The 21390-nt window shown below is 41.6% G+C and overlaps 1 protein-coding gene across 5 annotated transcripts in view; it reads right to left on the reverse strand.

Annotated features, from left to right (window-relative positions):
* Positions 1–21390, reverse strand: part of LOC116640812 (aromatase) — a 129440-nt gene that overhangs the window by 99262 nt on the left and 8788 nt on the right. The window contains exon 1 of one of the 5 annotated variants that reach the window (XM_032418074.1): positions 3243–6157. The exons of the other annotated variants lie outside the window; for them this stretch is intronic. The gene's annotated coding sequence lies outside the window, so the exon portion shown is untranslated. Of the gene's footprint in view, positions 1–3242; positions 6158–21390 lie in introns of those variants that run through there. 5 annotated transcript variants of the gene reach the window in all.

Consider the following 21390-nt stretch of genomic DNA (forward strand, 5'->3'; position numbering starts at 1 on the left):
AGAAATTATCCCTTCCTCAGAACACATGATCATGCCACCATTTTCTTTCTGGATAGCTCTTATTCTATGGTTTTGTTTGTTAGCATCTGTCTTTGGTACTTTTAATTTTTTTCTTCATAAATATTGGTTTCCTCCATCTTTCTCATTTCTTTCTTCCAGCTAGTCATCAAAGCCTGTTGGTTGTACCTATCAAAATTATCTTAAATCCATCAACTTCTCTTTACCTCTCAGGGTCATTCTCTGGTTCAGGCCACCATTACTGCAGCAGCCTCCTGAGAAGTCTCTTGCATCTGGATCAACCCTTCCAATTCATTCTCCACCCTGAGCCCAGAGGACTGTTTCTAAAATATAAATCTGTCTCGAGATGCCTGGGTGGCTCAGTCGGTTAAACACCTGCCTTCCGCTCAGGTCATGATCTCAGGGTCCTGGGATCGAGTCCCACATCGGGCTCCCTGCTCGGCGGGGAGCCCACTTCTCCCTCTGCCTGCCTCTCCCACCTGCTTGTGCTCGCTCTCTCTCTCTCTCTGACAAATAAAATCTTAAGAATATATAAAAAAGTAAAATACAAATCTGCCTCAAGCCCTTTATCCCACTAGCCTCAAGAGAAAATATAAACTTTCCAACAGACTTTTCAAAGGCCTTCATTTACTGGTCCCTGCCCACATTTGCAGTCACGTTTCTTAACATTCCCCTCCCCCCAACCCCTTCCACCATTATCACAGGCCTGCCACATTCTGGTCATGATAAATCCTTATTAGCTCCTCACACACACACTCTCCTGGACATTCTATCCGGATTCTTCTTCCTTCCCACCCACCATGCCTCTCACACAGCACTTGATTCACCTACACATATTCAGTCTTCCGGTCTCCAGTTCAATGTTCTCTCATCCACTAAGCCTTGACACCTGCCGGCTCCCCAACACACACCCCAGTCTCGGTGACCTACCCAGAGTACCTTGTCCCCTCCCCATCGCCATACTTTTAATTCCATTTTATAGTATTGTTTTATACTGGTATTTGTCCCCCAGTAGACTATAAGCAATTTCAGAACAGAAAACATATCTGCACAGTTTATTGTTGCATACCCAGTGCTGGGCCCAGTGTCTACCTTTCACAGATGCTCAAGAAATAATTTTTTAATAAATGAATGAAAAGAATCTATACATCCAAACCTTCAAGGGCAATAAAATTTATGTGCTTCTCTGTATCTCTCTCCAGTGCCTGATTCAGAGGCCTGTGTATTCTAGGTACAGAGGGAAAAAAAGTAATGCCCTCATTTAAATAGAATGCTCCTCTATTTCTTGGTGTTTCCCTTTCCCAGACTGAAGGCTTTTTGAACTACATGCTGACAGGAATGCAGCTGACAACATGGTGACCTAGATCTACTCCCAGGGGTGCTAGATGAGCAGGAAGACCCACAAAATTCAAGGCCTTCAGAAGCTGAATGGACCACTCATCAAGGAGGAGCTGGAAAAAGCCTTGATGGAGTCCAGAAATTCAAGTTCTCATCCTGGCTCTTTCATTCAATAGCTCTATGACCACAGACAAGTCACTTAGCCCCTGGAATTCAGTTTCCTCATTGGTAAAATGTGGTAAGGAAAAGGACTGATAGTTTATCTTCACATATAGCTCTGAGTTATCATTCATTAATAAACATGTCACCACATTCCCACCAGAGGTGAGGAGGAATCGGGCTGTTTCCAGCCTAAAGATCAGGATACCCATATCATTACAAATAAGGTAAGTGTTTTTATAATTATACATATTATATGAGGCTTTAAACTTGGTAGTGAGTTTTCATATTTTTAATTCTTAAAGTAACTGTGGCAGAGGCAGCTATATGGGTATATCAATATCCATTATTCCCCTCTTGCCTATCAATTTATTAGAAATGGCAATATGCCCAGTTAAAAACCATATTCCCCAGCCTCCCTTGTAGCTAGAATGATCATGTGACTAAGTTCTAAAAGATAAAATTTGAGCAGAAATGTCATGTGTAGCACCCACGTAAAGCCTCTCTAAAGGGGGAGAATACACTCTTTGCCTTCCTTGTCCTCTCCTTTCTGCTGGCTGAATGTGAACAAGTTGCCTGGAACTTGGCAGCCATAGTGGACCATGAGGTGATGGGCTAAGAATGGTGTAGCAGCAGGACAGAAGGAGTTGGGTCCCTGACACCTGGAGCCACCATCCCAGCCCTGGGTTATTTTCTATTGGACCTCTTTGCCATAAGAGAGAAATAATTTCTATGTTCCTTAAACTACTGTTATTTTAGTTTTCTAGTCACATGTAAACCTAACCCTAATTGATAAAATAATCATCTATTTTATTCAAGACCCTGTGCTAGATGTTGCAGGGGATATAAAGGTATATAGGATTTAGATACACAAAGAGTTGGGCAGGAAGGCTCTGTCTGGTATGAAGGAAATGCTGAGAAAGGTTTGGCCTGGCCGGGCTGTGTGGACATGAAGAGGATTTTATGAGATGAGACCAGGGAATATTATGGAAGGAGCTAAATGCCAGGCTAATGACATTGAACTTGACCCAGTGATGGGCAAACAGCAGATAAGCTTGCCTCCAATTTGCGAATGAAGAAACCCAGGCCTTGGCAGATTACAGGACTTGTTTAAGGTCATCCAGCCAGTAAGCTGCAGAGCCAGAGCCGATCTCAATTCTACTGACACTTGTGCCAGTGCCATCCCATAGTCTGGTGTCCTTGACAGAATCTGGGGCAAAAAGAGTAGGAATGGAGGTTTTGCACTTTGACACAGCCAGGGAACTAGACTGTGCCCCTCCTCATACCCCCACACCTTTAAGAGGAAGCTTTGGGGGGGTTGTTAGAAGTTTAGGATCCAGACCTACCTTGAAGTCAGAGGGACCCTTCCTCAGCCTCTTGCTTAGCCACCCCCATGAGGCTACAGGGGCCAGGGTGCTGCTTTGCTATGTGGTAAGTGCCCATGTGTCAGGCACAGTGTTGGGCACTCTGTACACATTATCTAATTTACTACCTTCAATAGTTTAACAAGAAAGTTATAATACCACGCCTATTTTACAACAAAGATGAAGAAACTGAGGCTCTAAGAAATGAAACCACCTACCCAGAGTCACTCAGTTGATGGCAGAGTTGAAGTTCAAAGCCACATTTGTTCAACCAAGCTGTGTTCTTAGCCCACATTCTAATGTCTTCTCAATCCCTGCCAAAGCATGGAATAGTCTATTACTACTCAGACACCAAAGACTTACCTAGTTTGATAGGTTGACCAGTACCAGATTCCCACTGTGTGCATTCCACCTGCAGTCAGGAGTCAGCGTCCTATCCAATAATCCTATCACCCATGCCCTACATGTGACCCTCACATGGGTGAGGGATCTCCTGGGGAGGTAGACCCACAGATGCCCAGATCTTTGTAGCCTCAAGCCTCCCAGGGTTCTTTGTCTTGGTTGGTCATGTGGCAAGGGTGTCAGAGTCCTCCCATTCTAGGTTCTAGAATTCACAGTTTCCAGTGAGCTGTTTCATGGAATCAGGGACACTACATTCTTTGTGTCCTTCCTGTGGCTGTCATGGTTAAAATGCATTTGTTATGATTTGCACTGACATTCATTCAATAAACAACTGGTCATTGGAACTGAATCTCCTATCATTGCCAACATTTGGAAAGTTGCGTTTTATTTTGCTGGTTATCTAGTGTGCATCTTTCCAGTAATGTGGTATGTCCAGTGTTCCAACACAAACCACAAACCCCTAAGCTGACCACACTGGTTTTCTTCTGGAACTTCCATAGGAAACACCCTGAGATGTAGCCTGCAGAGCTGAAGCTGACTGATGGGCCCCTGTCCCCTCTGTATTCTCTGCCCAACAGAGACCAACTGCTTTGTCAGGTTTTGCCCTGGGTCATCACCAGGCCATCCCATTCTTGTGCAACCTCCCTTCCTATTGGAAAAACACTCTTCCTTTCCAAGCTCAGCCTGACTCTCACCTCACACACTCTTGCTAATCAGGCTGAAGATGGAATATGTTTCCCTTGTTTTAACTAGATATATTAGGCTTAGCCTAAGTCTAGCAGATTTGAATAGTTATTGATAGAATATTCATCCATTTCCTTGTAAACACTATAATCAACATTCCTATTCTCAGATGCAATACTTAGAGCATCTGAAATCAGACATGAAAGAGTAATTCAAATTTGTTCATAACAAAATTTTCTGAAGATATAAGCAGATTCTGTCAGATGCAGAAGCACAATTCTTACAAACACTTTCATGCATTGTAGTGTAGTCAAACTATCTCACCAGAGCTTGTCATTACACCTTGTAGAAATTCTTATCGGTGGTTCTTATACAATCCTCATAATCTGCCATTGTCACCCAAAAGTGATGGCCAGTTATGCAGTTGGATCCACACGATTACCAAAGGCTCACTGCTTCCTTGACTGCAACATTCTCATTAAAATTATGCCCTAGATGTTTCATATATGGTAACACTTGACATATGTCCCCCCAGGAAGCATCAGCAGTTGGTGGACATGAAAGGACTTTGAAACCCTGTATAACACTGTACAATGTGTCAGCTGTCCTTTTACATGGTAACAGATGGTGGCCAAAGTCCAGCTGGGTGCAAGGCCAAGCTCTACCTCTTAATTGTGGTGTGATCTCTACTGGGTCATTTATACTCTCTCACCCCCAAGTTTTTCATCTGTGAAATGGAAATGATAATGCTTGCCCTACGATGAGGTTCAAATGAGATCATAGTTGGGAAATCCCTTCAACATTCAAATGTTAGCGATTTTATCACACACATTAACTTTTAATCTTCACAACAATAGGAGGTAAAGGTCATTTTCCCCTTTTACAGACGTGGAGACTCAAGTGAGTAGGCACTGGAGGGCCTGGGATCTGCACCCAGGTCTCCCTGTCTGATGCTCTTTCCTCTCTGGGAGGAGGCACACTCCATGGCACCATCCCTGTTTATGGCTCTGTCCTCTGCACACTGCGAACAGCACATCATTGAGCTGTTGGCCTTAAGTCTGGCACCAAATCAGTCCTCAAGAGCCACACAATGGGGAGAAGGGGACCAAGGGAAGGCAGTCAAGCCCCTGGGGCCTCCACTGTCCATGAAGCCTACTCCCAGCCCAGCTGCTTGATTTTCCCCAGCACAAGTACCTGTGGAGCACCTGCTTCCACCTCAGCCCTGGGGAAAGCAGATGGGATTCTGTGGCGCTGCCCTGAAAAGGCATGTCATCTGGTTGAGGCAAGAACTCAGAGACACAGCAACAGTTGAACACAAAACAGTACATGTTCAGGTGCCAGGTGAGTAGGAAGGACAGAGGGACAGACACTCCCAGATGCTCCATTTGGGAACCATAGAAATTCTTGAAGCTCTCTGTGGCCCCAACAAGCCCAAGAAATACCTTAGTTTGGGGAGACATGGAATCTACATCATCCCTCCTCTTTCCTCAACCCCACTCCTAAGGTCCCTTTCAGCTATATCCCTTTCTGTCCCCAAAGCTGTCTCCCTTACTGGTCTATAGGCTCCACAAGGTTAGATGGCAGACGTTTCCATTGCCATGTGCTCTAGACCTGCTCCAGAGTCCATCCTCAGTGAACATCTACTGAATTGAACAGATGTAAGTAGAGCACATGGACAGCAATAGGGACTCAACCTCTGGCCTATGAAAGAGTATGCAGGCAGGCTGGACTCTGTCCTGGGAAGGGGGAGGCCTAGACCCCCATGGAAGAGCCAAAGGAAGAGAAACCCATCAACATCCTATGAACTAAATGGAGAGAAATGCTGTTGAGGAAAAAAACCTGATAAATGAAATTCCTGAGAGCCGAAACTGTCAGGGAGCAAACTCCTCCCCTTGTGTGAGAGGCGGGAAGGTGGTGTTCCGGCCACCACCAGCCAGAGCTGGGCTGCGCAGGTGAAGGGGCCACTTCCTGCACTTGAAGTAGACTGAGGGGAGCCCTGTGGGCACCTTCCTGCCTCACAGTGGGGGACTCATGGGTGAGTTTTGAGGGCCCTGACCTCTTCAGAGGAAGGAGGCGTAATTGCAAGGTCCAGTGTTCTTCCCTGATCTTCTAAAGAGTGAGTGGAGAACAAGCGGGGGCTTTCTCTGAGCCACGCGGAAGCACAAAGGGAAATTAATAGAGAGCTACTTTATGCAAACACCTTTCTCTTTTTGTATACTATTTTTAGAAAAACTGCTTTGGCATTTAGAGGTAAGTTTTACAGAAGAGTTTGTTGCTGCTGCTGTTAACCATCCAAATAGTAAAAGCCAAGTGGAAATAATCAAATGTCAGTAATACCACCAAAATGCTTAAAGCTATCCACAAGGCCCCCTTCAGCCATCACATTTTTAAACTTCTGGAAGTGTAGAGAACCTGCTGAGAACTTCTCATAATCTAATGCTTGACAAAATGTTTTCCCTCCCCAACCTCTGCCATTAGGGTTTTTCAAGTGCACTTGATTGCAACAACTTTGGGCCAAGCTAACTCACTGTGTGGCCTTGGGCAAGTCCCTATCCCTGTCAGTCTCAGTTGCTGATTGTAGCACCTCTAAGTTTCTCTCCTGCTGAAAGGGGCTCCTTTTCAGCACCATTGAGTCCAGAACCAGTGATCCCATTAGGAAACAATGTAGCTCCTAAAATTATGGGTCTGCAGGGAACATATCCCACTTCTGGCTGAACTGTTCCCAGACTGCTGCTAACACAGAGGCTCCAAGCTTTCAAGCCTCAATAATGGCTCCAAGGAATTCAGTGTTTTCTTTTGTACCAAATGACTGCTGGAACCACAAGGGTCCTGGACAGGCCTTACTTAGCTGGCCCAGTAAAAAGAAAGAAATTGACTTTCTGCCTTCTTCCTGCATTCTCTTCCAGTGGTCTCCTGGGCCACCTTCTTTGGACCTCTCTCCACACCCCTACCACCATGCCATCACCACTGCAAGAGTTTGGGCTCTTGGGTGGCCTATGAGTGCCTACCGTGCCCGGCCCTCTCCAGCCCTCTCCTTCCCTGCCTGCTGAGAAGCTCCTTCTGTAGGAAGCTGCTCTCAGGTGGGAAGGAGCCAACTGACTGATTCACACTGAGACGTAATGCTTCCTAAAGAATTAAATGCAGATGTCCTATAGGAGAAAAAAATCCATTAATTTCCCAAAGAAATTAAAGAGTAGAACTTGAGGCATCAAAGATGAACCAAGAGAGGAAGATGTTTTATGGCATGGGAGCTTTCCAATACCAGATTTTTGGATTTGGGTGTGGCTCTGCCCTTTCTTTTACAAATGTATACTCTGGGGAAATTTGTTTAACCACCCTAAAATCCAATTTCTAGAACTATAAAATGGCCCTGGAGCTACTGACCTACCCCCATGAGATAACAGAAAAGTGCTTGCAAATTGTACAGTTCAGCATAGAGCCCCCATGCCCATGCCCTGCTCCCCACCCCTAGTCATCTCCTTCTTAGCTCCACTACTCACTCCCACTACCCTGAGAGCAGAAGGAGGGAGAGAAAGATGCTGGCATGTTCCCTTCCAGCCTTCCCCACACTTCATCCCCTCCCCAACTCCTAATCAGCGCAGGGATTTTGAATATTGTTTTTGTATGTGGATTTTCCCCTGCCCCCTAGATGAAGCGCTCCAAGTCTCTGAAACCGCAGGGTTTCTGACACACTCTGCAACAGGACAACAGAAGATGGGCGTGCAGGGTGGGAAAGAGGAGGGTCTGCATGGTGGACAAAATCAGGAGACATGAGGGTCATGCTTTTTTTTAAAAAAACCTGCACAAAAATGTGTCCCTTTTTGGGCGCCTGGGTGGCTCAGTTGGTTAAGCGACTGCCTTCGGCTCAGGTCATGGTCCTGGAGTCCCTGGATCGAGTCCCGCATCGGGCTCCCTGCTCGGCAGGGAGTCTGCTTCTCCCTCTGACCCTCCCCCCTCTCATGTGCTTGCTCTCTCTCATTCTCTCTCTCTCTCAAATAAATAAATAAATAAATCTTTAAAAAAAAAAAATGTGTCCCTTTTTGACACTATTCCCAACATCTCTCAGTCCCCTTGAAGACTGGGCAATGACATGCATGGTGCTATTTTACAATCAGGCAGCACATGGAATGGGGCTATTCCCACATATTCCTCAGTGGGGGACAGCCCTCCAGCCCCAACAGAGTTGACACTCTCCTTATTTAAATGTAGGCATTTCTCATCCCTTCCAAAGATTAATATTTATGAAGTCCTAACTTGATGGGAATTATTCTAGCTATTCCTAATTACCATTAGGCTTATATGTTAACAATGTATTCCCAAGTAAGTTTGGGAATTGGTCTAAAAATACGAACATAGAAATAAGAATGAATAAAAACAAAGCCAATTCAAAGGACACTAGAACATTGCAAAGAGGGGAACCATCATGTTTATTAAGCCCCTGTATGATGAAATTAGGTAATGCATGCTGGGGAACAAGGTCACACGCTGAGCAGAGCTGGGTTAGAACTGTGTTCGTGGACGGTTGAGAACTTAACAGTAAAATAATATAAACTAAAAGATAATTATGAGCCAAAAAAATAAAAAGGCAAGTTCAAAGCTGGTTCAAAACTAAACACCAATCTAAATCCAATTAACAAACAAATAGATGGAAATGAAATTTAAATGAGAAGAAGCATAAGTGGAAATGCAAATTTCAGACAGGCAGAGTAAATGTGAACTGAACTCCACTTAAGCCGTCCACTGATCTGGAGTTTTTACTGTCAGCTGTGGGCCTCCTACCGGGTCATAATACCAAGGAAGAAGTGATTCTATATTGGGAAAACAAGGTTAAAGACAAGAACAATAACAGAATGCTGGGGCTTGTGTTTGACACAAATTGAAGGCAGAAGTGGAACCGTAACCTCATTTTTGGTGAAAATCACCAGGAAGAATAAACGAAAGAAAGGCGTTCTTGCTCCCCTCTCCACGAAAAGGAATAAAATGCCAGTAACAAGAAAAACAAAGTAAGAGAATTCCTGAGCCAACATCAACTCTGCTTGTTGGGGTGAGTGCTGAAAGCAAGTTGCTCCAGGGTAAGACACTTACAGTGGTTCTGGAAAGCCACTGAGGATGGAGGCCCTTTGGATGCTTGTTGCTGGCAGGGCAAGAGGTTGTGAGGACCAAGGAGACACAGAAGAAAGCTTCCATTGTAAGGACCTTGGCCTGAGGATATTCACCTCCTCCACCGTCTGCCATCTCTGCTCTGTCCTCTTGGGCTAGCAGCGTGACACTTAACCTTGGGGCTTGCCCCTCATGTTCACCCGGCAAATAATGAAGAGACTTCCTGAGTACCCCCAGTTTTCCCAGTTCGGTTAGTGTAGGTGTCTGAATCAGGTTGCCACACAGTAAAGACCTGTTTTACTGAACACTATCAACTCAATTCATAGTTCACCTGCACCTCCCAGCGATGGCTTCCAAGATGCCAGGGTCAAAGCTCTTCTAGGAAAATGAAGGAAGAGAAGTGCCTCTGCAATATTTAAGTCAAATTTTAGGTCTCCCGGACAACAAGAAATGGGACTTGAGCAAAATTAATAGGAACGAGACATGGACCTTACAGTCAAAGAATTTTGCTGGTAGAATTCTCAACTACAATAGAATATAGAAGGTGGCTCGAGTTTAAATATTTTACTAGTAAATCCCACAGATCTAGCCTCTCACTCAGTGTTTTTATTTTCTTTATCGGAACCATCCAAAATCATGCCAAGTACCTAAAGAAAGCAACAATGTACCTATGACGCCGCACTGTCCTTGACTCTCAAAAATAGCAAGTTATAAAACTGGAGAAGAAAATGCCCTTCCTCAAGCCCATTGGCCAGAAACATAGAATTTTGAACCTGGAAGAAGCTTTAATCGGACACCCAGGTTTGGGGTAATAATACTATCTGACAAAATGAAGCACAGGGTCTCGGGAAGAGGCCAGTGTGCAATGAAGGGCCTTAAAGTGTGAACATCCTTAGTTTCATGGTATATCTACCTCTGCCAATGAATCACTGTGTAATTCATTTAAGTAGTCATGTACTGCACTTTGTTGATTCATAGACTTTTCAACCTGGAAATATCAACTGGCTTGTCCATTGCCACACAGCTAGTTGGTGGAAAATGTCAGGGATCAAGCCCAGTGTTTTGAACTCCTATCCAGAACTGTGTCACCTCTACTTGCTACATCTGCAACTACTTTGTATACACCCCGAAACATTCCAAAGTACCACATACTTTTGGTTTCAGGCAGTCAATAAAAGGTCTTAATTATCTAGCATCAGGAAAGAGAATAAACACATCTAACATTTAGAAATAAAGTAACTTAGGACTTAGTCCAGCCCTAAATGAAAGCCAGTGGGTGATACATGGCACCGTATGTCAGGCTGGTTAACAGCCTAGCTCTCTCCTGCTTGTGCTCATCATTGTTCTCCATTTCTTCCAGAATCAGGTGCCAGGGCTAATTAAATTTCTGATTAAAGCCCAAGGCATCACTGGGAGTTCAGCTGGCCAGCTGGCTGGGTATAAACAGTCCCCTCTATTTGACTTCCAAAGATATTGGCATTATATTGGTAGAGCCATCTGTTAGACTCCCCCAAATCATGCATTCACTTATTCATTCATCCATTCATTCACTAATTTGTTCATTCATTCATTCATTCTTTCAACATTCTTAATGAGCACCTCAGGACATGGGACACACCAACCTCTCTTCTCAAGGAATTTACAGTCCATTTGAGGAGATAAGAAATGAACTCATGAAAAGAATTTGAGGTGGAGCACTTGTAGGCAGAGCAGAGGAGGGGGGAGAGAGAGCTTCCTCAAGGGGGACCTGATCCAGGCAGCCTTCATGGAGGAGGCAGGGTCTGTAAGCCCCTGGAAGGTAGACACAAAGCCCTCTTGATCTTTCCAGCGCTTGATTGAACAAAGAGATATCTCAGTGACACTCGGTGACATTAACCAGTTGCTTAGAGACTTGTTAATTTCTTCTTTTTTTTTAAGATTTTATTTTTAAGTAATCTCTACACCCAACATGGGGCTTGAACCCACAACCCTGAGATTAAGAGTCACATATTCCACTGAGAGAGCCAGCCAGGCGCCCCAGGACTCATTCATCTCTGAAGTTTCCCCAAAATGGAAGATAAGATTATTGGGAACCTAGCCTCCTCGCCACATGCAGGCCCTTTGGGGCCAGGCTTGGGCCTGACAGATAGATGAGCATCTGTTCAGAGGCACGGTTCATTTAGAATAGTGGCTCTCAGCCATGTTAGATCCAGTGCCTCTTTTTATAACAAATAATTTTTAACTCTCCCTTTGTTGTGCTCAAATGAAAACCATAAATAACACAATCTGCCTACACACAGAATTTTCCCTCCAAAATCCATAATTTAAAAAAAATTATAAATAATGCACTCGCTGTTATAATCAAAGAGCAAAGAAAAGTAATTTTATAGTAAAATATTAAGTATTTCAGTACCTGGAAAAAATGTGTACACAGCTACACTGGAAGACCTAATGAGTAGTTAGATGTTTGCACTTCTGTGCAGAATCACCATGAATGCAATATTTAGAAATGCACAGATCCACATGTATTTTAAGGGCCACTCAAATACTGATTGGCATTGCTATTCATTACATGATTTTCCAGAATCATGGGGATACTGGGGAACAACCCTTAGTAAAGTCCTGAACAAAATGTGCCACCTTCACTCAATTTTTCATTCCTAGAAAAATTCAGTTCCTGTTAAAATTGAAAAACTCCTTCATGTCTATATGTAAAATGGAGTTGGATGCTAGACCCAGATAATTACAAACAGGGTTTTCATGGACATAAACATCTAGTGGGACGTTTGAAAGTCATGCTGACAGTACCTTGTGGTAGAGACTGTCCTGACCACGGCAGAACATCTGATGCCCCCATCCAGTGGCACCCCCCCATCATTGTAACAAATTGTGATGGTGACAAATGCCTCCATAAATTTCCAAAAATGCCTCTTAGGGAGTGAAACTACCCTTTCTGGGAAGCCTATATTAGAGGGCAGGTGTGTGATTGTGTGGTGTGTGTGTGTGTGTGTGTAGTTTATATGCATCTTCTAACAGCTGGCGGTAGAGATAACCTGCTCACCCTTTTGCCTCCTGAGGTGGTTAATTTTGTGTGTTGGGGCACCTGGGTGGCTCAGTCGGTTAGGTGTCTGACTTCTGCTCAGGTCATGATCTCGGGGGTCCTGGGATTAGAGCCCTGCATCAGGCTCCCTGCTCAGCGGGAGTCTGCTTATCCCTCTTCCTTTCCTCTGCCCTTTCCCCCACTTGTGCTCTCGCCGTTTCTCTCTCAAATAAATAAATAAGATCTTTTAAAAAAAATTTTTGTGTCAGCCTGCGAGCTATGGGGTGCCCAGTTATTTGGTCAAATATTATTCTGAGTATTTCTGTGAGTGTGTTTTTGGATGGGATTAACATTTAAATTTATAGACTGAGTAAAGGAGATTGGACCCTCTAATGTGGGTGGTCCTCATCCAATTAGTTGAAGGCCTGAATAGAACAAAAAGGCTGATCCTCCTAGAGTAAGAGAGTAAGAGAATTCCTTAGATTGCCTTAAACTGGGATATCAGCTTTTTCCTGCCTTCAGACTCACACTGAAACATTGGCTCTTTCTGGGTCCGAAGGCTGCTAGCATTCAGACTGGAACCACAACATTAGATCTCCTAGGTCTCCACCTTGCTAATTCATCCTGTCAGCCTCCATAAAAACCTTAAGCCGATTCCTTATTATATAGATATAAAATCTATATTTAGCTATGTATACATCCTATATACATAACTATATACAGCCAATAGGATGGGATACTTCTGTTCTGTTTCTCTGAAGAGTTCTGACTAACCATTCCCATTCAAGTCTGAGTAATGTCTTTGCCCTGTATTGCCTTCTGTCCTCTGATTCCCCACTTCAGCGTGCCGGGCTCTTGGCTATCACAGTTTTTGGTCCACCATAAGACACTCTGAAGTACTATATCAGGAGGCTCCAGCTGCAGCACATAGGACCCCACCCCAAACTTAGCATGAATCAAGCAATGGCAAACAGAAAGGGGAAGGGACCCAACAAGGCACCCTTTAGAGCTGACTGACTGGCCCTGAAACTTTGGCCCCTTTTCAGTGTCTTCTTGGACACTCAGGCTTGGGTCCTCTTGTGAAACAGGGAGAAAGGGCCTTTGGGAGAAGACTGGTGGCATTTTGATTACTTTGATTTACTTTGATTATTCCCCCTCCTAAATAAATGAATTAATTCTGTGGTCAGGAAAGGAGTCTCAGAAAAAAAGTATAGCAAGAGTATTTCATCACATATTTACTCAGTCATACAAAAATGTATTGAATGTCTACTGTATGCCAGGTTGGCATTAAGTTTTGAGAACATAATGTTGAGGAAGATGTAGACCTGTCTTCAAGGAGCTCACGGACTGGCAAGGAGACAGACAGGTAAAAGGCAATTATAAAATAATGGAATGTACACCAGGATGGGTAACACAGTTGCAGTGGGAGCACATAGTTAGGACAACTAACCCTCCCAGGGAGGTGGTGTCAGGAGAGAGGAAAGCCCACCAGAGGAAACAAAGAGGTGGGTTCTGAAAAATGAATTAAAGCTAACCAGACAGGGAAAAAAGGCAGAGAAATGAGTGCTGCAATGGCATGAAACAGGGAAAGAGCAGGCACCTCCCAGAAGCTAGAAGAAGGGATATAAGGTACAGGTGTGGAGGGGGGAGAACTAGGCTAGAGAGAGCAGGAAGGGGTTGGATCGTGGGACACCCTGTGTGGGTCATGCAAGCCTGCTTGGTTTTCACCCTGAAAGCAATAGGAAGCCATTGAAATATTTTAAGCAGGAGAGTGGCATGATCAGATTTGTATAATAAACTTACCACTCAGACTGAAGAATCGAGTCTGGTTGCATAAACTAGCAGACCAGGAGCCGGAGGAGCACTCAGGAAAGTGTTGCAGTAATTTGGGGGAGGTGTGATGGGGACCCAAATTAAGGCACAAGTCAGGGAGGAAGGAAGGGGTATGCAGAATATCAAGTAGAGAAAATATTTGCATACACACACACACACACACACACACATATACACATAACTGATCAGTAAAACATGAAAAAATCTTGTTATAACTAATAAAGCAAAAAAATAAAATAAAATGATATGGTACTTTCTTCCGTTGACTTCATAAGGGTTTTTGTTTTGTTTTTAGGGAATATAGGATGTGTTGAGTTTGAGTCCCTGTGGGTCTCCAAACAGAGCGCCCCCATTGGTAGTTGGCCCTGTGGGTCCAGAGTTCAGGAGAGAGGCCTGGGCTGCAGATAGAGTTTGGGAGTCATCCATAGTAGGTGGCAGTCAGAAGCTTTGGAAGTGAGCTAAATCACCAAGGGAGAGTCTGTATAGAGAGGAAGTAGGCAAAACCCTGCAGAACACTAGCAATTGAGGTGAATAGGGGTTAAACAGTTGAAGGAGGCTAAGAAGGAATTGTCAGAAAAGTAGGAGGAAACCTGAAAGAAAATAATGTCATGGAAGCCAGGATAGGAAGGAATGCCACGAAGGAGGGAGCGATGAAGACCACCAAAGGTTGCAGAGAGGTCAAGTAAGGTTGACCTTCAGACTGAAAAGTGTGCATTGTATTCAGCAAACAAGTCATCAGTGACTTGTTTCTTCTATTTTGTTTATTGCGTATTTCCTCTGCCCCCCCCATTTCCTTGTACAAATTAGTTGTTGTACTGAGTTGTTATTCAATTCTTTTATTTTCTTTGTTAATCTGGGATCTCTACTCTACTTTTTCCATAATATCAGCTTTCTTCTCCTTTTTGTCACTTATAGTCAGACCAATATTTTTCTTCCATTGCATGAAGATAAGACTCCAACTATTTCCCCCAAACTCTATTCTCCTGCTGTTCTTCCTCCCCTGAAGGATGAATCCTTTAGAATGCTTTCACTTCCCACTCTCACACCAACATGAGATGTGTGCGAAAGTTTTCCTTCCCCTCTTTCTCCTTTAGTACTTTCAGTTCCAGGCTATTATTAACATTTCCCTTGAAATATGTCTCTTCTATTTTGAGTACTTCTATTACACATCCTTAAACAGTCTATTATTATCCCTACAAATGTAACTAGTTATATATTATAAGGATTCTTGCTCATCACTATTTTTTTTTCCTTTTTATCCTCCATCCATCTTGAAGCCTTTATACAGATTCAATTATTGTTTGGTTAGATCCTTTATTAATATCTTTTTCTCTGATCAAAGATGTGGGTGACACGTTCTTTGAATCTTTGCATATCCTCAAATATATTTCTTTTACTCTGACAGGGGAACAATGTCTTGCTACAGGATTCTTGGTATGCACTATTTTTTTCTCAGTGACCTTCACATGATTCACCACAATCCTCTCTGCTTCAAGTGTTTTAGAAGAGAAAGTTGATGTCCCCATGATCCTTTTTCCTCTGTCAGTAAATTATACTTTCTTTCTGGATGATTGTAACATTTTATTTTTATCCTTAGACTTCAGGAATTTACCAAGCTGTGACTCATTTGTCTTGCCCAGAACTTGCCAAAACCTTCTAATCAGCAGTCTGAGGCCTTTTTTTTTTAGCTTGGGAAATTTATTTTCTACCACTGAAATATTATCTCTCTCTTTTCCATCTACTTAACTTGTGTGCAGATCTTGTCTTTGGGATCCAGAAAGGTTTTTTTGCACTCTACTAGAATCTTTACATCCTAATGTTCTTATTATTTTTAAAGTTCTTATTGTCCTTTAGTGGCTTGTTTTTATGCAAGCCTCTTTCCTAAGAGTATTGCTGGTCTCCTTCGGTATTATAGTAGTTTCTTTTGTCTGCTCTCGGGGCTCAGTGCCAATCACTGAGGTGCTTTAAGATGGGGCAGACCCACAAGTGGTGGGCAGTATTCACCCAGTCAAGATGCCAGAAGGAAGACACTCATTCTCTAGTTTTCTCATGTTGCCCAGTCTTGGGAGTAGAGGTAGAACATAGTATACATATACAATTCCCTCCCTCTCATCCAGCTGAGTCTCTTTGCCAGGATACCTTCTGATGCCCAGATACTGGGGCCTTCTTCTGATCACAGAAGAAGGGGCAGTTTGGAGACTAGGTGCTTACATGCACAGCTTTAAGAAAGAAACACAGGTTCCATTCAAGAAGTTATCTCAGAGTGACATGAGCAAGACAGCAGAGTAGGAACACCTTCTTCCTCCATAAACACATTGATTCAGCAACAATTCACAGACAAATTCCTTTTGTGAGAAATTCAGAAACTAATTGAAAGGTTTTTGTACCCCAGGCAAACATGAAACCAGGCTCATTGAAGCCAGGAGGGAAATTCAGGACACTCTTTTGCCAGAATTCCTACCTCTAGCACAGCACCATATGATCAGGAAGAGACTCTCCAGGTCCCAGGTTTTCACAGGGGAGGGAAAGAGTTGATTCATGCACCTAGTGGCCCAGATTTTCCAAAAGGGCTCCCCAGAGAACTGGCTTCTGTCTTGCCAGCCTTGGCACTCTCATGGGTCCAACACAGTCTAGCCACCCAGGGAAGAACAGAGACAGTGACTTGGACTGGTAAATGCCATGACTCCTCCCCTCTGCACAGCACAGAGCAAGTAGGCAAAAGCACAGCTGCCTGCTTCTCCCTGGTAAGAGAAAAAGTTGGTCCAGGCTTCCAACATCACAACTTTTCTGGGAGCTTCCCAAAGGACTAGTTCTGACTTGCCTGTCTTGGAGTGCTCATGAGACCTGACATATTCTAGCTGCCTGGGCGCTAATGAGAGCAGAAACAAGATTTGGGTTGGTAGTCATCATAGTACCCTTTCCTGGTTCAACACAGAGCAAGCAGAGATAGATATATATGGATGGATGGATGGATGGATGGATGGATGGATAGATAGATAGATAGATAGATAGATAGATAGATAGATAGATAAACTGTTCCCAGATTCTCTCTAGGGAAAGAAAAGTTGGACAGAGTGTCCAGTGATCCAACTTTTCTGGGTACCATCCAAGGAACTAGCTTCAATATCACTTGTCCCAATGCACTGATAAGATCCAGCATACTCTAGACATCTGGGAGCTGCAAAGAACAGAGAAAGTGGGTTGGTTTAACACAAAATATTGAGAAGCCCTTAGAATCTCTGGCCAGGCTGATTGATGGGGGTCTTCTCCTGTAAACAGCCTGTCTGTGAGAACTATGAGAGGTGGCTGTTTTGTCTAATGCACAGACACCAACACAGAGTCAAGGAAAATGAAGAATCAGGCAAAGATATCACAAAGGTACACAATAAATCTTTACAAAACAATCCTAATGAAATAGAGTTATGTGATATACCTAACAGAGAATTCAAAATAACTGTCATAAAGATGCACACTGAGGTCAAGAGAACACAAAGGAAGTGATAATTTCAATAAAAAAATAGAAAATATTAAAAAAAGGCCCAAATAGAAATCATGGATCTGAAGAACACAATAGCTAAACTTAAAAAAAAATCACTAGAGGTGATTCAATAACAGACTAGAGCAAGCAGAAGAAAGGATCAATGAATTTAAAGATAAGTCATTGAAAATAATTCAGTCAGAGGAGCAAAAAGGAAAAGAAAAGAATGAAAGAGTATAGAAAGCTTAAGGGACTTATGAGATATCACCAAACAGGTCAACATATACATTGTAGGAATTCCAGAAGGAGAAAAGAGAGAAAGGACCTAAAAGCTTATTCAAAGAAATAATGGCTGAATATTTCTCCCTAATTCTGGGTAAGGAAATGGACATCTAAATCCAAGAAGCTCAAAAAATACAAAAAATGTGAAGCAGGAAAATTTCACATTGAGATACATTATAATCAAACTGTCAGAATTCAAAGACCAAAAGATAATTTTAAAAACAGCAAGAGAAAAGCAAATTGTCATATACAAGGGAACCATCAGAAGACTATCAGCAATTTCTTAGCAGAAACCTTGCAGGCCAGAAGCAAATGGTAGGATAAATCCCAAGTGCTCAAAGGAAAATACTGCCAACCAAGCATACTGTACCTGGCAAAACTGCCCTTCAAAAATGAAGGAGAGATAAAGATTTTCCAGACAAACAAAAGGTAAAGGGAGTTCATCACAATTAGACCTCCTTACAAGAAATATTAAAGGGAGTTCTTCAAGTTGAGATAGCATAAGAAAGTATGAAATGTGTTGGTAAAGGTTAATATATACACAAATATAGAATACTGTGTTACTATAATGGTAGTGGGTAAATTATTTTTAATTTTAGTATTAAAAAGACAAAAATATTAAAAATAACTATACCTAAAATATGTTAAAAGAGAAACAATATGAATAGATATTGTGTTGTCACAAAACAACAAAATATGTGAGGAGAGAAGTTATAGTGTAGAGTTTTTATATGTGATTGAACAGCTTAAAATAGACTATTTTTATGAGCTTAAAATAGGCTTTTAACTATGAGGTATTGTATGTAAGCCCCAAAGTATCTATCAACACCAAGAACACCTATAGAAGTTACACACAAAAAAATTAAAAAGAATTTTAAAAATATCAGTACCAAAAAATCAACAAAATACAAAATAAGACAGCAAGAGAGGAAAAGACAGACAAAAAAATTACAAGATCAACAGAAAACAACAAAATGGCAATAATAAATCCATGCCTACAAATAATTAATTTAAATGTAAATGGATTAAACTCCCAATCAAAAGAGATAGAGTGGCAGGATAGATAAGAAAACAAGACCCAACAATATGCTATCTATAAGAAACTCAATTTAGATTTAAGGACACACATAGGCTACAAGTGAAGATGGAAAAAGATAGTCCATACATATAGTAACCAAGAGAGAGAAGAGGTGGCTATAGATATACCACACAAAATAAACTTGAAGTCAAAAACTATCACAAGAGACAAAGAAGGACATTATATAAGGATAAAAGGATCAATTTACTAGGAAGATTGAACAATTATAAATATATATGCAACCAATATCAGAGCACCTCAATATATAAAGCAAACATTGACAGAACTGAAGGAAGAAATATATAGCAATACAATAATAGTAAGAGACTTCACTTTTAATAATGGATAGAACATTCAGACAGAATATCAATAAGGAAACATAGGATTTGAATAACACTATAGACCAAATGAACCTAAGATGCATATACAAAACATTCTAACGAACAGCAGAAGAACACATGTTCTTCTCAAATACACATGGAATTTTCTCTAGGATAGATCACATGTTAGGTCACAAAACAAGTCATAACAAATTTAAGAAGATTGAAATCATACCACATATCTTATATGAAATGAATCTAGAAATCAATACCAGAAGGAATACTGAGAAATTCACAGAATGTGGAAATTAAACAACATACTCTTGAACAAAAATTAGTTCAATGAAGAAATAAAAAGGAAATTAGAAAATACCTCAGGTCAAACAAACAAACAACAACAAAATCCATGACATACCAAGATTTATGGGATGTAGCAAAAGCAATACTAAAAGGGAAATTTATTGAGATTAAAAAGAAGAAGGAATAAAAAAGAATAAAGATCTCAAATACACAATCTAACTTTACAACTCAAGGAGCTAGAAAAAGAACAAACTAAGCCAAAAATTAGCAAAAGGAAGGAAATAACAAAGATTGGAGCAGAAATCAATGAAATAGAAGATGGGAAATTAATAGTAAAAAAAAAACACACAATGAAACTAAGAGTTGGTTCTTTCAAAAGATAAACAAAATTGATTAACCCTTAGATAGACTAAGGAAAAAAGAAGACTCAAATAAATAAAATCAGTAATGAAAGAGGAGACATTACCACTGATGCCACAGAAATAAAAAAGGAACATAACAGCCTACTATAAACAATCATACAACAACCAATTGGATAACCTAGAAGAAATGGATACATTCTTAGAAACATACAACCTACCAAGACAGAATCAGAAAGACACAAAAAAATTCTAAACAGACCTATAACTAGCATGCAGGTTGAATCAGTAATTAAAAACCTCCTAATAAACAAAAGCCGAGGACCAGATGACTTCACTGGTGAATTCTACCAAACATTTAAAGAATTAATGCCAATCCTCAAACTTTTACAAAAGATTGGAAAGAACGGAACACTTCTAGACTCGTTTTATGAGGCCAGCATAACCCTGATACCAAAAGCAGACAAAGACACCACATAAAAAAAAAAAAGAAACTGCAGGCCAATATCCCTGATGAATATAATGCAAAAATCCTCAGTGAAATATTAGCAGATTGAATCCAATAGCACATTAAAAGGATCATACACCAGGGGCACCTGGGTGGCTCAGATGGTTAAGCGTCTGCCTTCGGCTCAGGTCATGATCTCCAGGTCCTGGGATCGAGCCCCACCTCGGGCTCCCTGCTCGGCAAGGAGTCTGCTTCTCCCTCTTCCTCTGCCTCTTCCCACTGTTGCTGCTCTCTCTCTATCTCTCTGTCTCAAATGAATAAATAAAAAATTCCTTTAAAAAAATAAAAAGTATTAAAAAAAAAAAAAAGGATCATACACCAAAACCAAGTGGAATTTATCCCTGGGATGCAAGGAGAGTTCAACATATGAAAATAAATTAATGGGGTACATCATATTAATGGAATAAAGGATAAAAATCACATGATTGTCTCCAGATGCAAAAATGTTCTTGACAAAATTCAACACCATTTCATGATAAAAACTCTCACCAAATTAGGAATAGAAGGAAATTAATTCAATATAATAAAGGTCGTATATGAAAAGCCCACAGCTAATATCAGACTCAATGGTGAAGAACTAAAAGCTTTTCCTCTATGATCAAGAACAAGGCAAGGATGCTCACTTTCACCACTTCTATTCAACATGGTATTGGAAGTACTAGCTAGAGCAAATAGGTAGGAAAAACAAGTATAAGGCATCTAAATCAGAAAAGAGGAATTATTACTATCCCTGTTTGTAGACAACATGATCTTATACATAAAAAACACTAAAGATTCCATGAAAAACTATTAAAATAATAAAATAACTCAGTAAAGTTGCAAGATACAAAATCAACATATGAAAATCAGTTGCATTTCTGTATACTAACAACAAACTTTCTGAAAAAGAAATAGTAAAACAATCCCATTTATAATAGTGCCAAAAAGAATAAAGTACTTGCGGGCGCCTGGGTGGCTCAGTTGGTTAAGTGACTGCCTTCGGCTCAGGTCATGATCCTGGAGTCCCTGGATCGAGTCCCGCATCGGGCTCCCTGCTCGGCAGGGAGCCTGCTTCTCCCTCTGACCCTCCCCCATCTCATGTGCTCTCTCTCTCTCATTCTCTCTGTCTCAAATAAATAAATAAAATCTTTAAAAAAAAAAAAAAAAAG

The sequence above is a fragment of the Phoca vitulina genome, unplaced genomic scaffold (genome assembly GCF_004348235.1).
Source record: "Phoca vitulina isolate PV1807 unplaced genomic scaffold, GSC_HSeal_1.0 scaffold20, whole genome shotgun sequence".
Lineage (NCBI taxonomy): Eukaryota > Metazoa > Chordata > Mammalia > Carnivora > Phocidae > Phoca > Phoca vitulina.